The 6,270-nt window shown below is 36.2% G+C and overlaps 1 long non-coding RNA gene across 1 annotated transcript; it reads right to left on the minus strand.

The window, feature by feature from the left end:
* Positions 1 to 2,481: 2,481 nt before the first annotated feature.
* Positions 2,482 to 5,697, minus strand: LOC112847571 (uncharacterized). Its single transcript, XR_003221180.1, has 3 exons — positions 5,649 to 5,697; positions 5,033 to 5,105; positions 2,482 to 3,785 (listed from the first exon to the last, which is right to left on the minus strand). It is a non-coding gene; the product is annotated as an uncharacterized LOC112847571 (long non-coding RNA).
* Positions 5,698 to 6,270: the final 573 nt, after the last annotated feature.

Here is a 6,270-nt window from a genome sequence, read left to right on the forward strand (position 1 = left end):
AGAACAGAGCACAACAAAGAATGCAAACCTGGAGACTTAGCTTTCATCATGTTACCTTTTTGTCAACCATAGACTTATATGCATTGCAGAAGCCCTAAGAAGTGGCATGCCTTAATGTATTTTGTGCTTTCATTAATTTTCAGATGCACAGTTGACGTCGCCCCATTTAAATGATGAATATTCTGCTTTTCAAGAAGATTTCATGTCAAAAAAGAGATAAAAAGTAAAAGTATATGAGTGCAGAAAAACACTCCTCATCACTTTACATTCTCATTGTTAAATCATAAGTTGAATTACCTTACTTGACCTAAGGTGAACACGCCTACCTGTACTATGAACAAAGCACAGTATCTTATTTTAGTAAGATATTTTCACCATGTAGTCGCTACAATGGGTAGCTCTGATTTAGCAGGGTTAATTTTGACAGCAAATTTCCATTTAGTTTTAGTCATAATTTAGGCATCTAAATGATTTTCTTAGACTAAATGTCATTACAGTAGACTAAATCTAAAGTTGACTCACTTAACTAACATATCAAATTTGAACGTTTGTCATGTTTTACCAGTGAGAGCAAGCATCTTATTTTCCTTGACATCAAATGTGAAGTTTGTCCATATTTCTTCTCCTTTTTTTCCTCCCAGGAACAGATATTTTGTTGCATTTTCATGAGAAACACAAAGTATGGGGGTGAATAAAGCTTGCTTTTGGTTCTGTAGCTATCTAGCTTCATGTTTTCCCAGAAATTCAGTGGTATTGGATGCTCTAATAAAGCAGGCAGAAGTAATGCCAGACTAATTTAGTTATTACATTCAAAAATTTGCTGGCACAGACATTTGGATTTATAATTGTGTTTGTTTTTTTAATGCATTGTAAAATTGTTTATGTATTGAAAAAAAAATCATCCACCGTAATTGTACATTTTTTTCTTTTTTCATATTATTTATTTATATATTAATTAAAGTTTAAGGGCTCCTCAACAGGGAATAGAAGTCAGAGATGAACGGAAACCACTGCCAATAATTATTGAACACTAGTTAGTTTTTGGAAAGACGCCGTTTCTGTTAGTGAATTTAAAGCCTGGTTTTTAAGCTATGAGCAGGGCAAGTATTCCCATGACAAGGAAGAAAGGCCATTCTTGCTCTTTTAATTCTTGCTCACTGGAGGCCTTCATTACTCAATGGTTGTAGTGAGAAAACACCAAGCTAAACAAGAAATGTCTTCTGCTTCAGCAACTTCTGCAACTTCTTTTTCAGACAGTTTGGCCACTCATAAGCCTGTTTAAATGATCTCCTGTTTTTGTGGCTTGGGTAATTGATGCATGTCTCATTACTGGCAAATATTAGAGTACTTGCTGAGCCTGTTTCAGGGAACTAGTGAGAGATCTCTCATCTTTAATTAACCTATACAAATCAGATGCCATGCGTGTCATGTAGCAGTGAAAGAGAGAGAATGTCTATCTCAGTGCTGTGAACAGGTGAATACCAACAAATTAGTAGGAATAAGGATTAAGGATGTATTTTAGGAATACCCCTCTCCAATATATACAGTAGGTGCCCCCGATTATATAATATTATAATGGGTTGTACCTCTGTGAGATTTTAGATTTTTAATCTGTTTGCTTGTAGCTTGTTTTAATTCCCCTGGTTTCCTTAAGCGTTAAATTGTTCTGTTTTTAGTCTGTTTATTGTTTAGTTACTTCCAGTTTTTTTTGTTCGCCACCTGTATTGCATATTTTGCATTTAGTCTTTCTTCCCTGTTCACCTGTGCTTCACTTGTGCGTGCATGTTCACCTTCTCTCATTACACTGTGTATTTTTTCAACCCTGCGCTTCTTTTATTCTCAATCAGATTGTCTGTGTATGCTCCCTGCCTGGATTCATTTAGCTGTTTCACTATTTGGGTTATTTTTTATGAATTTTGTTGTTTGGTTTGGACTATCCACTGAATTCCTTTTCAGTTAATTCAGTTTGTCTCCATTTGGACCCTCATCTTGCATATGTCAAAGCAAGAGATGGATATGGGTGTAAATTTACTTAAAGCTGAAATTTTGTTTTAAACCTTGAGTTGAGAATTTAGGTAATAGTGTTTGGTCTTTTGAAACTGGATGTGAGAAGAGCTGACAGAGAAACCAGGAACCGTCTTGGCTCGCTTAATTGAGCAGTAAGGCTCAGACATCGATAGTTGTCACTGCCACAATATTCACACCCTGCTGTATTGTGTGTTTTACTTTAGATGGCACCATAATTTACAAAATTGCCATCATTATTATCAATTACAATTATCATTATCAAGCATCATTCTGTATGTACTGGCTCTGTAGTGCAGTGTGAATAAATGAGCTGCTTCTTCTCATCATTCTTTACGTACAGTAATATGACTTAAAACTAAAGATTGAGACAATGAATGTGTTGCTAATGTCTGTATTGTACTGAGATAATTTTGGAAGTGAGAGGTACATTTTCTCTGATGTTTCTATACGACTACAATCTTTATTTTTAAAGCCAAAGTATTTGTCCATTTTATCTATTAGAAAAAAGTGTGCTAGTGCAGGTTTATGCACTTCTGCATTGCCTTCACTTTTCAAACCCAAGGCTACATTCATTTTTTATATAAAGTCTAGTACAATATGCACTACAATATGTTAACAAGATGCAGTATAGTCATCCACATATGTGCTGGATTTGTGCAGGAGGGCTGTTACTTTATTATAGCTGTGCTCCAGCGTTGTGCCAGGCTGTGTTGTATCACATCACAGACCATGATCTGGCAGTGTTTACATCATAAAGGCTCGGGCCTTTCTCTGATTCGAGCCTGATGATTTTAATCCTTTCTCAGTCGATAGTGTGACAGGATTGCCTCTGCTGTTCACAGACAGCTGAGTTTGTTGTTTTCTGTAGTCATCCAGCCACTTGTCCTTTATCCTAGACCTTGTCATTACACCAGCATCCATCAGGCCATCCATCCAATCCATTTATCCAGGGCCACATTGAGGTAGTAGCTGGCACTGTAAAGAAATCCAGCATTCCTCTTCCCAGCAAGGTCTTCCCAAGCTAGATAAGAAATCCAATCTGCCTAGTGTTCGGAGTCTATCCCAGAGTGTCCTTCCACACGGACGTGCCCAGAAAACTCTATAAAGTACATGTAGGACTGCCTCCGCGTACTTGTTCAATGCGTAACGATCTATTTTCCTTATCTTATATTGAAAAGTCAGATAATGCCCTTTCATTCAGTTGCACTTAGATCAAATCACTGTTCCGCTGTTTGAAAACTATGAGAGCACACTAGGAGATAATAAAGCTTCTTTTCATTTTTCCTAATTGTACACAATGGCGCATTCACATGTTCACAATAAAAATTGCTTCTCAGTTTACTGTACACACATTTACAGCTTTTTCTTCGTGATGCACATTAAAACAGCATGGCAGCAACATCAGCACATCAAAAGTCTACCTGGGTTTGGGGGTTATGTTCAATGGACTCAAACAAGAGAACCCTCAATTAGAAGGCTATGAAAAGAGGAGTGAGATACCAAGGAACAAAAAAAACAGGATGGGAACAACACAAGATGTCCTGAGTAATAGATTTCATTACCCACACTACACTGGGGAACAAGACATTGGTTGAACATTTAGAATAATTGAGATGGTTCTTTGTGCTTAGGGGAGTTGTGTAATGATGTGGATAGATACGTCGAGAGGCTGTCGTCCATGGAGTCAGATGTAGATCACAGACGACCTCAACGTAAAAAGGACTTGACAGTGATGAAGTGACTTTTTAAAGCAATACCTGGAAGCAGATTTAAAAGGTATTTCTTTGTAAGTGAATGGGAAAACTGGGTGAGCTTCTCTGGATAAGTAGCCTTCACAACACTGCAGCCACCTTTTACCTTATTGTTAATGTTTAACAGCATCAATGTATATTTTTTTAATATTCTGTGAACTAATTTCTATCAATATTTTTTTAAAAGGGGACAGAAAGATACCAGTTTAACAGTTTAACTTAGATTTTTCTACCTAATAAAAATCTGAGGGTTTAGCAGATTTCTTTTTTTCTGATAACCAGATTTTATCTGAAGTTATTTCACATTAAAATCAGTTTTTTTCCCAGAATAACAGTATCGCCAATCACAGTTGGCGAGGATTCAAAATTTAAGATTCACCACTACTGTTTTCAAATCCTCTAACATCATTGACAGGACGAACATTAATTCAACCATTCAAGGTAGTGACTGGTGTGCCATCAATGCAGCAAGTACAAGCACTGAAGACCAAATCTTGACGTTGTTTTCAATATGCTACTAAATTCTATTAACAAAGAAAATAGGTGGAAAAAGTTTAAGAAGAGACCCAAAAACAGTCAGTATCAAAACTTCTCAGTTCTTTTTAAACATATAAATAACCTTTGGTGATTTGGTAATTAAAACTTTAATTAATTCAATATGATTGTGGGGGTCTTGTATAGAACACATTGAGCTCATTATGCACTAATTATGTGCAATTTGAAGTCTATTTCACAGTTGAGCAGGCTACTGAACTTTGTCTTTATCCTTGCAGTTAACTGTTTACAACCACACCGAGAAGCTATGGACTCTGGATAAAGTCTGGGGTGAGTGAGAACATTCATGAATATCATTCCAGGTTTGGTGTAGCTGGACAGATTAAGAAATATACTGTCCTTAGTTTAGGACACCTTGCCTATTGCAATAATTAACAGATTGATTCTGCTCTTCTATTTAACACTGACTGAAATGCTGAAGGTTGGGGTCGGGGGTGGAAACATGACATTTTAAGGTGCAGGTAACTGATAAAGTTGTAGTAACCAACAATAATTTGAAATGGCATCTGTATTAAATATGAACTGGAGAGTGTGCTTAGTTTGTATGCAAGTGTTTTGGGTGTGTGTATGCCGTGCAGATGAGTGTACATGTGTGACAAATTGGTAAAAGATGATGCTGTCATTTTAGATTAAGTAGAGTGACAAGCTTCAGAGCTTCATTTTACACAAGACTCCATTGGATCAAAACTCCCACATACCTGCCAGGTTTATACCTCTGTACCTCTGCTTCTCAAACACTGCAGAGAAACCACAATTGCAGGGGCTGGCAGTCTACATTCAAACAGAAATCATTTTATTCTGTACAATCTGCCATAAATTCCTACACAGCATTGTTTTGGGGCTGTTGGGGCAGATTATCACTCATTATTTAGCAGTGCATTAGTTCTATTAGTTTCTATTTGTATCTGTGAGTAGTATTGTTGTCTACATCTATATTGAAATGTATCACAAAGTATTAAGGTCTTCTACCACAAATCTTTTTGTGAGTGTGCCATCATACTGTTGTTTTTCTTCCATTACTTATTCTGTTATTTATTTTGAATTTAAGTATCAGTCACCCAAAAAAGTAAGGACCCACTTAATACATAAAAGCTTTAGCTCTTTAAATACTAAAAGAAAAGAATGAAGCTACAGGACAACATATTAAAAAGCATTTCAACTTTCATATTTAGAACAAAAAATCCACCCATGTCCTCCTTATTCTTTGAGGCAGGATTTTTGTCATATTTCAGAATTATTCTAAATGATGCAAACACAGACGTGTGACTGGAAATAACCGACAAACTAAACAAGACAATATGCTGAAAACTTTACCTTTTTGTTGTTAATTGTAGATGTTTGGTGAAAGATTTTGCTGGATCTCCGAGGAGAAAGAGCTTATCTCAATGTCCTGAATTGAATTTTTAAATTTTTAAATATGTGTGTGTATATATATATATATATATATATCACAAATAGACAGTGTTGACAAAAAAGTGACATTTATGAAGAAGCATAATCCATTGAGAAGTTGCTATTAGATTTCACTGGAGGTGTCAGCCAACTAATGATTATGAATCCCACGGGGAGTATACACGGAGAATGTCAAATTAAAGCATAATGTGTGGCATAAAACTGACACTTCTGATGTACCCTGTAAGTAAAAAAAAAAGAGAGAGAAAAATAGACTTAGGAGAGGTATGCTAAAAACTGCAAAACACTAACCTTCTGCGATTGCGTCAATAGGTGATGAACAATACATTAGATTGTATTCTTTCTGCCATGGGTTGCAGGTTAGAGGAACCAAATACAGACACATGAAGCAGGCTGATTAAACAGAAGGAAAGCCACTTATTTAGACCGGTGCTCAAAACAAAGTGAAATAATAACATGTAATAAAAGTCAACTCAGGTGAGGCAGCAGAAAACACCAGAAAAGCTGAACAAACACTGCAACA

This window comes from Oreochromis niloticus, linkage group LG7 (assembly GCF_001858045.2).
Source record: "Oreochromis niloticus isolate F11D_XX linkage group LG7, O_niloticus_UMD_NMBU, whole genome shotgun sequence".
In the NCBI taxonomy this organism is placed as follows: Eukaryota; Metazoa; Chordata; class Actinopteri; order Cichliformes; family Cichlidae; genus Oreochromis; species Oreochromis niloticus.